This window comes from Silene latifolia, chromosome 11 (assembly GCF_048544455.1).
Source record: "Silene latifolia isolate original U9 population chromosome 11, ASM4854445v1, whole genome shotgun sequence".
NCBI classification, from domain to species: Eukaryota; Viridiplantae; Streptophyta; class Magnoliopsida; order Caryophyllales; family Caryophyllaceae; genus Silene; species Silene latifolia.
In genome coordinates, this window is record NC_133536.1 from 166052557 (window position 1) to 166065417 (window position 12861).

At 42.3% G+C, this 12861-nt stretch overlaps 1 non-coding gene across 1 annotated transcript; it reads right to left on the reverse strand.

Annotated features, from left to right (window-relative positions):
- Positions 1-277: 277 nt before the first annotated feature.
- LOC141615592 (small nucleolar RNA R71) lies at positions 278-384 on the reverse strand. Its single transcript, XR_012530006.1, has one exon. It is a non-coding gene; the product is annotated as a small nucleolar RNA R71 (small nucleolar RNA).
- Positions 385-12861: the final 12477 nt, after the last annotated feature.

The following is a 12861-nucleotide window of genomic DNA, read 5'->3' on the forward strand; positions in this document are numbered from 1 at the left end:
ATCCGCATTTATCCAATTAGTCGAAAGAAGACATTTTGGGGGCATGCCTAGTGAAGACCCTCATTCTCATATGGAGACTTTTTGTAACTATTGTGATGCAATTTCACAAACCGGAGTGACTCAAGACCAAATTCGATGGGTCTTATTTCCTTTTTCTTTGATTGGTACCGCGAAAAAATGGTTAAAGATCCTTGATAAGGCTACTCTTGGTATTCACTCTTGGAAGAAATTGGCTCTTGCTTTCTACAAAAAGTTCTACCCTCCGGAAAAGACTAACATGCTAAGAGCCCAAATCAATGGGTTTAAACAAAGGGACGAAGAATCTTTGTATGAAGCTTGGGAGCGATTCAAAGGAACTTGTCGCTCATGTCCTCATCATGGACTTAGCGAGTGGTTCTTGGTACAACAATTTTGGAATGGTCTTTATGAAGACTCCTGAAACATTCTCAACATGGGATCAAATGGTATGTTTACCGAAGTTGACGATAATCAAACATGGAACAAGATTGAGGGAATGGCGGTCCATAACTCACAATATAGTAGACCTCGGAAGGCTACTAGAGGAGGAAAGCATGAAGTGGACTCTATTACTCAATTGGGTGCTCAACTTAGTGCTCATATTGATACCATTAATTTGAAGTTTGAGAAGGCTATGGCTAAACTTGAAGAAGCCTTAAAATCACCAAAGCAACATGTTAATGCCATGGTGGCATCTTCATCGATTCCAAGTGAAATATGTGAGAATTGTGGAACTTTGGGACATGACCAAAGTGAATGTATGGGAACAAGTGAGCAAGTGAATGCTTTTCAAGCATACAAGAGTGGTACCCCTTAGTCCAACTATTACAATGAAAACACCAAATTCCATCCAAATATCTCATACAAAAGCCAAAATGTTCAAAACCCTCAACCAACATACACCCCACCTCCAATGAGAAATCAAAATCAAAGACCCTTTTACAACCAAAACCAAGGTTTCCAAAATCAAACTCCATACACTCAATCAAATGATCAAGGTTTTGATGTTCAAAAAGCGGTCCTCCAAATGCAAAAGAACCAACAAGAGTTTTTCACTCAAATGCAAAATAATAGCCAAGCAAAAGACATCACCATTAACAACATACTAGCTCACACAAAGATGTTGGAGACCCAAATATCTCAATTAGCATCTTCAAGTTCACACAGACAAAAGGGGTAATTATCACCTCAAGGTAATCCCCCAAGACAAGAATCGGTGAGTGCCATCCATTAGAGGAGTGGTACAAGGTATGAAGGGCCGAAGAAGCCCGTTGATGAAGATGTTGTGAATGCTAGTGACAAGGAAAGAGTTGTTGAAAACTCTAAAGAAGATGAACCCACCAATCAAGAAGTTTCAAAGAAGGATGAAGAGAAGGCCAAAGAAAAGGAGCCTATTATAATTAGACTTCCATTCCCGAGTCGTCAAGCTAAGCCTAAGTTTGATGACCAACTTGGAAAATTCATGGAGATTGTGAAGAATTTAGAAGTCTCAATTCCATTTACGGAATTGATCAATCACGTCCTGGCCTATGCAACGTATATGAAAGATATCCTTACAAAGAAGAAATCAATCTAGAAGCTTGAGACTATTCTTCAAGGAATTTCACCTCCAAAGCTCAAGGATCCGGGAAGTTTCTCCATTCCATGCACTATTGGTGACACTACAATCAACAAAGCTTTATGTGATCTTGGGGCAAGCGTTAGTGTCATGCCATATTCGGTAAGCAAGAGGCTAGGAATGGGAGAACTCAAATGCACCATCATCATGCTTCAAATGGCGGATAGATCAACAAAGACACCTTTTGGGGTATGGGAAGATGTTCCCGTGAGAATTGGAAAATTCTTCATCTCGGTGGATTTCGTTATTGTTGACATGGAAGAAGACTCTAACATTCCTATTATTTTAGGAAGACCTTTCTTGCACACCGCGGGAGTGGTGATCGATGTAAAGCATGGAGAACTCACCCTTGAATTGGGAGATAAAACCATCACTTTCAACCTTTACAATACTATGGGAGCTCCCCTATTGCATGAGCCATGTTTTATGGTTGATCACTATAGCCATAAAGATGAAAGGAAGAAATTGGAATTTCAATGGAAAAAGAAAGTGGATGATGATCCATCAAAAGAGCAAGGAAATTGTAATATTGAGAGCTTGAAATGCTCACCCATGACGAGTGAAGAAGAAGGCCTCATTGGCCAAGACAAGATATAACACCCCCATACTCCAAGTGCCTTACCAGGACCACTCAGGTATAAGGATACTACCATCTCGGTTACCCGAGGCAATGATAATCAAATAGACAATAACGAAACAACATTTAAATAGTAATACTTTAGCGAAAGGTTACAATCCAAAACCAAAACCAAAATACGAATACAAGTTCTCAAACCAAATGTCTAGCAACTAACTGAAATGTTTATTAAACTACTAAGCTACAGCGGAAGACTTCTATCATCGGCCGGTGGCACATCCCAGCTATCCCAGTAACTCGACTCATACCTGCTTAATAACTGCTCACCATCCCCGAATGGATCACCACAGTTTTTAAAACATTAAATGGGGTCGTTACTAATCACACAATTTATATAAACCAACAATACAGTAAAACAAACAGCTCAATCATCACAGATATTCTCCGAACTCCAAACCCAACTCCACAATCCTGACTACACACTAAAGTGTGTAGCCCTGCCAGAGTGCCCATCGCAACAGGTCACTCCTCGCCGCCAGTGGGGAGCCGCAGCCGTTCCCACCTAAGCCCCGCTCCTCTCTATCGAGCGATAAACCCAGATCCATTAATGTGCACATCCCTTTTGTGGCGGGTTCCACAGAAGGCAAATCATGGGCGTGAAGCCACTCTCGCAAGTGACTCCACTCAGCCGGGGACGCACCCCGAAGAACACAGACAGATACAATCAATCACAACTACTATCAGCAACCAAATCCAGCAATCGTCACAATACGAGTATGATAATATTCAACAACCACAAAACACCACAACACATCATGGGACTAATACTGAGTAGGGAAACCCTACCTGGAAAGCACAACACAATCAGACAATCTCACAGCTGATATCAAAACGCTTCCTCTACGAATCGTCCTCCTAACATACAAACATATAATCACTACCAATCATAAAATACAACAAAACCCCCAAATCCCAATATTAGGGTTTAACCAACTTTAACGAAATACTATAAAAACGGTATAAAGATCTTACCCTCGACGCAAGGATTACAACGGTATAAAGAAAGGTAAAGTCCGACCTTCCAAGCTCTGGGATTTGACAACAATGAGATTGATGCAAAGAACGTAGTTTGATTTCTCTCTTTGAAAGTAATTAGGTTTTAAAAGTGTGTAAAGAAAAGTGACGGAAGTTATTATATACTTAATCGCATTATTAACAAAACCCGACAAATCATCCCCCGTAAACCGGCTACTCGATCGAGTATCTGAGGTACTCTATCGAGTGCCCCCTTACTCGATCGAGTATCTACGTTACTCGATCGAGTACCCAACAGGTCAGAAACTATTTTAAACTGCAACTCACCCTTACTCGACAGAGTAAGGCCTACTCGATAGAGTACCCAGAGACTCATAAATCCGTAGTATTACAGTTTTCCCTCCTTAAAATGAACTTCGTCCCCGAAGTTCAAACCACAACAAAACAAAGACTCACACTACAACACTCCCGACTCAACAACCAAAACAAAACTCAACATAAAACATGTTACTAACCCAAACTCAACCCGACTTAACGACAACAACCATACCGACACAACATAAAAGGGGTATAAAACTCTTAAAAACACTTTGCGATCATCTCCTACCCCCCTAAAAGAAACAAGGTTACGTCCCTGTAACCATACATACCTGATCAAAAAGGAAAGGGTAACGCTCTCTCATGGCCTCCTCTGCCTCCCAAGTAGCTTCCTCAGTCTCGTGGTTAGACCAAAGGATCTTAAGCAAAACTGTCTCACCACTCCTAGTCTTCCTAACCTTCTGGTCAAGAATCTGCTTAGGTACCTCAAGATATGATAAAGACTCATCTAGCTCTAAGCTCTCTGCCTCTAACACATGTGATGGGTCACTCACATACCTCCGCAGCTGCGATACATGAAAAACATTATGCACTCTCTCTAACGCAGCTGGTAAAGCCAGACGATATGCAACCTCTCCAACCCGCTCTAAGATCTCATAAGGCCCGATGAACTTCTGACTCAGCTTTCCTTTCTTCCTAAATCTCATAACCCCACGCATAGGAGACACTTTCAGAAGAACCTTATCCCCAACCTGAAACTCTATATCCCGGCGATGTAGATCTGTATAACTCTTTTGCCTATCCTGAGCCGCTCTCATCCGTTCCCTGATCATCTTAATATGTTCAACCATCTCATGTACCATCTCTGGTCCTAAAACTACTGCCTCAGCACTGTTGTCCCAACAAATTGGACTCCTACATCTCCTCCCATACAAAGTCTCAAATGATGCCATGCCAATACTAGTGTGATAGCTGTTGTTGTAAGAAAACTCTATCAAATCCAACCTCTGTTCCCAGCTACCACTAAAGTCCATCACACAAGCTCGTAACATATCCTCAAGAGTTTTGATTGTTCTCTCAGTCTGACCGTCTGTCGTAGGATGAAATGATGTACTCGTCTTCAAAGTTGTTCACAAAGATTCCTGCAACTCTTTCTAAAACCTTGAGATAAACCTCGCATCTCTGTCAGATACTATGTCCTTAGGGACTCCATGTAACTTAAGCACATTCATCCGATAAGCCATAGCTAATTGTGCTTTAGTCCATGTATCTTTCATTGGCACAAAGTGAGCTGACTTGGTCAGTCGATCCACTATTACCCATATCATGTTGTTACCCTGTTAACTCTTTGGCAAACCCACGATAAAATCCATAGAAATGGATTCCCACTTCCACTCAGGTACCCTCTAAAGACTGAATCTTACCTTGTGGTCGTCGCTGTTCCCCTTTAACTCTCTGGCATGTCAAACAATGGGCCACAAACTCAGCTGTTTCTTTCTTCATCCCAGGCCTCCAAAACGTGTTCTTCAAGTCCTTGTACAGTTTGTCACCGCGTGGATGTACTGAATAAGGTGTACAATGTGCCTCTGTCATGATAGTGTTTTTCAGCTCCTCCTCATTAGGGACACACCACCTACCATCGAACCTCAAACTACCATCTGTATGAATAGAGAATCGAGACACTGTCCCTTTCTCTACTCCAGCTCTCCACTCAACCATCTTAGGATCTAACGCCTGTTTACCTCGAATATCATCATAAAGATCAGGTTGTACTGTCAAATCTCCCACAGCATCCCCTCTTTGCATCATATGTATCCCAAACTTCCCCACCTCATCTCTCAACCTCATCAAAGATAGAGCTGTACACAGGAAATGTACACTCTTCCTACTCAAAGCATCTGCAACAACATTGGCTTTCCCTTCATGGTAGATAATATCCATGTCATAATCGCCAATTAGCTCCATCCACCTCCTCTGTCTCATGTTCAACTCCTTTTGAGTGAAGATGTACTTGAGACTCTTGTGACCCGAAAATACCTTAAAGGTCGCCCCATAAAGGTAATGTCTCCAAATCTTGAGAGCAAACACCACTGTACCCAACTCTAGATCATGTGTAGGGTAGTTCTCCTCATACGGCTTCAATTGCCTAGAAGCATAGGCAATCACCTTATCGTTCTGCATCAACACACATCCCAACCCATTCTTTGAGGCATCTGTATAAACCTCAAAGTTCTCGATCCCTTCAGGCAATGCTAAGATAGGAGCTGTGGTCAAACGCTCCTTTAATGTTTGGAACGCCGTCTCACAACTCTCATCCCAACGAAACTTGTTCTCTTTCCTCATCAAAGCTATCATAGGTCTAGCTATCTTGGAGAAATCTTTCACGAACCGTCTGTAATATCCAGCTAAACCCAAGAAACTCCTGATCTCAGCAACATTCTTTGGTGCTTCCCACTTTGTCACTGCTTCAATCTTTGCCGGATCCACAGCTACTCCCTCCTTAGAGATCACATGCCCCAGAAAAGCAGCTTTATCTAACCAGAACTCACACTTGGACAGCTTAGCATACAACTCATGCTCCCTCAAAGTCTGCAACACAATCCTTAGATGCTCCTCATGCTCCTCCTTATTCTTAGAGTAGACTAAGATGTCATCGATAAACACAACCACAAACTTGTCCAAAAACTGTCTGATGATTATGTTCATCAAATCCATAAACACAGCCGGTGCATTAGATAACCCAAACGGCATCACCATATACTCATAATGGCCATACCTCGACATGAAAGCTGTCTTTGGTATGTCCACCTCTCTAATCTTCACCTGATGGTACCTCGACCTCAAATCAATCTTAGAAAAGACTGATGCACCACTCAACTGATCAAACAGGTCATCTATCCTTGGCAAAGGATACTTGTTCTTCACCGTCACTCGGTTCAGCTCCATGTAGTCTATGCACAACCTCAAACTCCCATCTTTCTTCTTCACGAAAAGAACTTGTGCTCCCCACGACGATACACTAGGTCTAATGTATCCCTTCTATATTAGATCATCTAACTGTTTCCTGAGCTCCTCCATCTCTTTAGGACCCATCCGGTACGGTGCCTTAGAGATTGGCCCCGTCCCCGGTTTCAACTCAACTGTGAAATCTATCTCCCTCTTCGGTGGCAACCCCGGAATCTCCTCTGGAAAAACATCTGCAAACTCTCCCACCACTGGTATCTGATCAACTGTCGGACTCTCTATCCGGTCATCTCTCACATGGCATAATATCAAAGGCCATCCCTTCCTCAGATAAGACTTCAAGGTGACAGCTGCAATCAACTTAACTTTGGGTTTGACTACAAACCCACGATAAGACACACTAACACCCTTAGGCCCTCTCAAAGACACTTTCTTTTGATGACAGTCTATCTTAGCTTTATACTTTCTCAACCAATCCATCCCGACTATCATCTCAAAACCATCAAAAGGAAACTCTAGCAAGTCTACAGGTAGATCAACTTGCCCAACTATCATAGACACATCTCTAAACAACCTCCCACATGATACAGACTCACCCGAAGGTATAAAAACTTTCTCACTTACAGACTCATATACCCTAAAACCCAACCGTTTAACATGACTCGAAGATACAAACGGCTGAGACGCCCCTGAATCAAACAAAACAAAGGTATGAATATCGTTACCAAGAAAAGTACCAGTGATAACCTGTGCATCATCCTCAGTTGCTTTCTTGTCCATCATGAACAGCTTTCCACTGGTCTTCTGTCCACCTCCCTGGACAGTACTGGCTGATGTGGTCGGCTTAGCATTCGACCCCTGGTTGTTGTTGTTGTTCGTAGCTGGTTTCTGATAAGAATTACCGCCATTGCGGTTACCTCCACCCTGATAGCTCTGACTTTTCCGGTTAGACCATGACCCAGACGGTTTATTACTCGCATAACTTTGTGCATGTCCCTGAGAATAGCTCCCCCGAGCCGATCCCTGAAAAGCTCCCGGTGCACTCGTACACTCATGTCTCTTGTGGCATACACCGCCACAGCCAAAGCAAGTCATCCCCCAACTACCACTACTACTCACACGGCCACGCCCAAAGGAAGCCCCTGCACTGAACCCTGACCCAGCAAAAAACCCTCTAGCTTGATTGTGGTTGCCTTTCTTGTGACTAGATTGACCACCACCCTCACTCTCAGCCTTTCTTTTCTCAACACCCACTCTCTCCTGAGCCATCTCCACCTACCTCTCAGCTCTCCCAGCCCTCTCATAAGCTTCCTTAACATCAGTAAGGACTCCCACAGGTAGCTTATCCATGATCTTAGGGGTCAACCCCCTCTCAAACCTCAGCACCAGGTTCTCCTCACTCAAACCCATATCCTCAGCATACCTAGACTTCTCATTAAACTGCTTGTAGTACTCAGAAACTCACATATCAGATGTCATCTTAAACCCATCAAACTCCTCTCTCAGCTTACTCCTCACATGTTCCGGTACAAACTCTTTCCTCATAGCATTCCGAAACTCTACCCAAGGTATAGTAGGTAAGCCCTGGTTCGCATACATCTCCCTATCACTCACCTTTACCTTATCCCACCACTCGCCAGCTGCTTCCCTCAGGTAGAACGTAGCTTGTTCTACTCTCATCTCATCCGGACAGTGAACCAGGTCTAGTATATTCTCCATCTCACGATGCCACTTGTCAAGAAGGTTAGGTTCCCCAGTTCCCTTGTACTCTTTTGGGTTAAACCTTGCTATATAGAAAATGATCTTAGAGTGATCAACCTCCTTAACCTTATCTTTTCCCACTTTCTTTAAGGCCTCCGTAAGAGCATCCTGATGCTCCAACATCTTAACGATATCATCTATGTTCATGGTCTCAGCTCTCGCATAGAAAGCGTTTCTCTTAGGCGGCATCTTGAAACTATATAAGAAAGGGTAGACATAAACATACGCACTAAAACCTCAAAACACGAAAGAGGACTGCCCAGAACACACTCGATCGAGTGCCTAAACATACTCGATCGAGTAAGAGGCTACTCGATCGAGTGCCCCCCATACTCGATCGAGTGCCTCGATATCAGACCCCAAACAGACCTTCTGATCTCTAACATACTTGACCGAGTAGCCAGGCTACTCGATCGAGTGATCCCCTACTCGATCAAGTGACCCCCTACTCGATCGAGTGCCCTATGTACTCGATCGAGTACCCAAAAACCACGATTCTGGTTGTAAAAACATCAAATACCCACTCGATCGAGTTAGACCCACTCGACCGAGTATCTCACCTACTCGATCGAGTACCCCCTTACTCGATCGAGTCATGTTGACTCGTATATACTACCCGCATGTTATCTTACATATCCCAACATACTATGCAACATTATAAACTCAACATTATAATATAGTTAAACATGCAATTCTACCAAGCTTTTCATATGATCAACAACACAACTATATCATATTATCAAATGCCACATAGTAAACATCCAACATGCTTCTTGTTCAAACAACAGTTCTATATACTTCACCAACCTTTCATTCACAAACTCGACCTTCTACTCCAAACATCCAACAATTACAACATATGTCACCACATTCACATACAAACTAACAAACATCACATACAACCTTGACATATACCCCCCATGTGACCGGTTCAAAATTGTAGGGCGAGTTCGCGACTTTAGGACGTCTCCCAAGCCTTTGCATTAGCTCCTACAACCTTTACCTCGGGTTCATTTTAATTGACTCCCTATATTCATTAGATTCATTGGTTACAGGTTTCAGAATCGTCGCTCTGATACCATTTTGTAACACCCCCATACTCCAAGTGCCTTACCAGGACCACTCAGGTATAAGGATGCTACCATCTCGGTTACCCGAGGCAATGATAATCAAATAGACAATAACGAAACAACATTTAAATAGTAATACTTTAACGAAAGGTTACAATCCAAAACAAAACCAAAATACGAATACAATTCTCAAACCAACTGTCTAGCAACTAACTGAAATGTTTATTAGACTACTAAGCTACAGCGGAAGACTTCTATCATCAGACCGTGGCACATCCCAGCTATCCCAGTAACTCGACTTATACCTGCTCAATAACTGCTCACCATCCCCGAATGGATCACCACAGTTTTTAAAACATTAAACGGGGTCAGTACTAATCACACAATTTATATAAACCAACAATACAGTAAAACAAACAGCTCAATCATCACATATATTCTCCGAACTCCAAACCCAACTCCACAATCCTGACTACACACTAAAGTGTGTAGCCCTGCCAGAGTGCCCATCACAACAGGTTACTCCTCGCCGCCAGTGGGGGACCGCAGTCATTCCCACCTAAACCCCGCTCATCTCTATCGAGCGATAAACCCAAATTCATTAATGTGCACATCCCTTCTGTGGCGGGTTCCACAGAAGGCGAATCATGGGCGTGAAGTCACTCCCGCAAGTGACTCCACTCAGCCAGGGACGCACCCCGAAGAACACAGACAGATACAATCAATCACAACTATTATCAGCAACCAAATCCAGAACCACAACACATCATGGGACTAATACAGAGTAGGGAAACCCTACCTGGAAAGCACAACACAATCAGACGATCTCACAACTGATATCAAAACGCTTCCTCTACGAATCCTCCTCCTAACATACAAACTTATAATAACTACCAATCATAAAATACAACAAAACCCCTCAAATCCCAATATTAGGGTTTAACCAACTTTAACGAAATACTATAAAAACGGTATAAAGATCTTACCCTCGACGCAAGGATTACAACGGTATAAAGAAAGGTAAAATCCGACCTTCCAAGCTCCGGGATTTGCCAACAATGCGATTGATGCAAAGAACGTAGTTTGATTTCTCTCTTTGAAAGTAATTAGGTTTTAAAAGTGTTTAATGAAAAGTGACGGAAGTTATTATATACTTAATCGCATTATTAAAAAAACCCGACAAATCATCCCCCGTAAACCGGCTACTCGATCGAGTATCTGAGGTACTCGATTGAGTGCCCCCTTACTCGATCGAGTATCTACGATACTCGATCGAGTACCCAACAGGTCAGAAACTATTTTAAACTGCAACTCACCCTTACTCGACAGAGTAAGGCCTACTCGATAGAGTACCCAGAGACTCATAAATCCGTAGTATTACACAAGAAAGAAGGAGAGTTGTCTTCATCAACTCAAGACATTTTTAGTGATCAAGTAGACGAAGTATGCGGTCTTTGGGATGATGAGTTTGAAGGGATATTCAATCCCTATATTGGTAATGCTATGAACTAAGACCATCATGGAGAACAACAAGTGCAAAAGTCTATTGAGGATCTTTATCATGATAATGAGCAAGCTTTCGACTACTTCTTCAAGGTGTTGAGTAACATCAACAACACCTTGAACATGTCCCCTTGACATCTCACATTAGATGAGAGTTTGGTGGAGTCCTCCCTAAACCACCATTTGTAAATATTCTAACTCCCTAACTTGCATTTCAATTATTGCATTGCATTTTTATCATTTTTGGATTTACATTTTTATGCCTTGATCAAGATTTTCATGATTTTGAGAGAAGTGAGGGAGGGACTTATGAGTTTATTGATGTGTAGTGCTTTGCCTTAGTGTGGGGATAGCAATTGCCTAGGCTATTCATGCCTTTGTAGTACCCCTACAATGAAGAACTCAAGAATTGAAGAATGAAATGACATGGGTTACGAAGCACCCACGGATAGACCTGAATCCGTGTGGTCGAGGAAGAATCCGAGCGGCCCGAGGGATAATCCGCTCGTCTTGAAAGAACCAGAGCGTCCAAGGCATAAGACGCTCGTCTTATGAAGCTGCAGAAAATATTTTTGGGTCTGACTGTGAATCCGAGCGTCCCAGCAAGGAATCCGCTCATCTCAGTCGGGACGGTTGTCCAAGAGGAAAGACGCTCGTCTTTTTACTGCTAAAATTTGGGATTTTTCACTGGAAAGGAATCCGAGCATCCTAAGCGAAAGACGGTCGTCTCAGCTCAGGAATTCGCTCGTCCTTCCTGCAATCCGCTCGTCCCATGAGTCTTTTTCTGAACCCAGAAATAGAAGAATCCGAGCGTCCCGATACTGAAGTCGATTGTCTCCCTCTGAAATTCAAAAACCAACGGGTCTTTTAAACCCTCATTTCCCATTCATTTCCATTATTTCAAAACACAAACACTAACCAAAACCCTAAAACCCTCATCCTCTCCATCAATAAAAACCAATTTTCTCAACCAAAATTAACCACATCAAATCCAAACTTCCTCAAAACAAAAATTAATCACTCCTTTAGCAACAACAAGTGATTCAAACACCAAAATCTTCAAGTTTTGAGTCGATTTTTAGGATACAAGGCAACCTTCATCTATCCTAAATCAATTTAGGAATTACTAGAAATTGAAGATTTCAAGCTTTCATTGGTGTTACTAAGCAAAGTAGTATGACAAGAACAAAAGGTGGAAGCAAGGCACCCCAAAAGAATACACTTTCTAAGAGGCAACAAGCTCTTCAAGACAAACAAGCATCAAAGGCATTGGTAGTTCATAATGCAAGGTTGGAGATTCAAGAACAAGGTCCTCCTATGGAAACTACTACTTCTACCACTCCGGTCACTGAACAATTAGCCGATTATCCGGAGGTAATTTTCACTTCCAACTCCCATAGGAAGAAATTTATTCTCTTCGCTAAGAAAACCATCATGCCTACTAAGTTCATTTGTGAAGATGCATTGTCAAAATTGGGTGTTTTTGAGCAAACTAAGACCTTTTTCGAGTCTATGGGGTTGAGTAAATTGTTTGCAATGCAAGAATTGACATACTCCTCCCTCACCTTAGAGTTTTTGAGCTCTTTGAAAGTCACAAAGGTGGAGACCCGAACCATTATTGAGTTTCGTCTTGAAAATGTTGATAGATGCTTATCTTATGACGAAATAGATAAGATATTTGGCCTTAGTGATGATGCGACTTTTACAAAGAATCCTACCAAGTATGACCCCGCTCCACTTTGGATGGCCATTTCCAGAAAGAAATTAGTATCTTATCATGATTGTCGTGCTCTCTTAGTCCATCATCTGGGCATTAGAGTATGGAATAAGGTCATTGGGAATACTTTCATAGCTAGGAAAGGCACAAATCATCTTAACAAACTTGATTTTATTCTTCTTAAGTCGGCTTTGAACATTGGAAGAAAGTTTACCAAGCCATACAATGATTTACGACTTTTGATTGATCGATGGCTTAATGTTGATTGTGGCAAACAAGG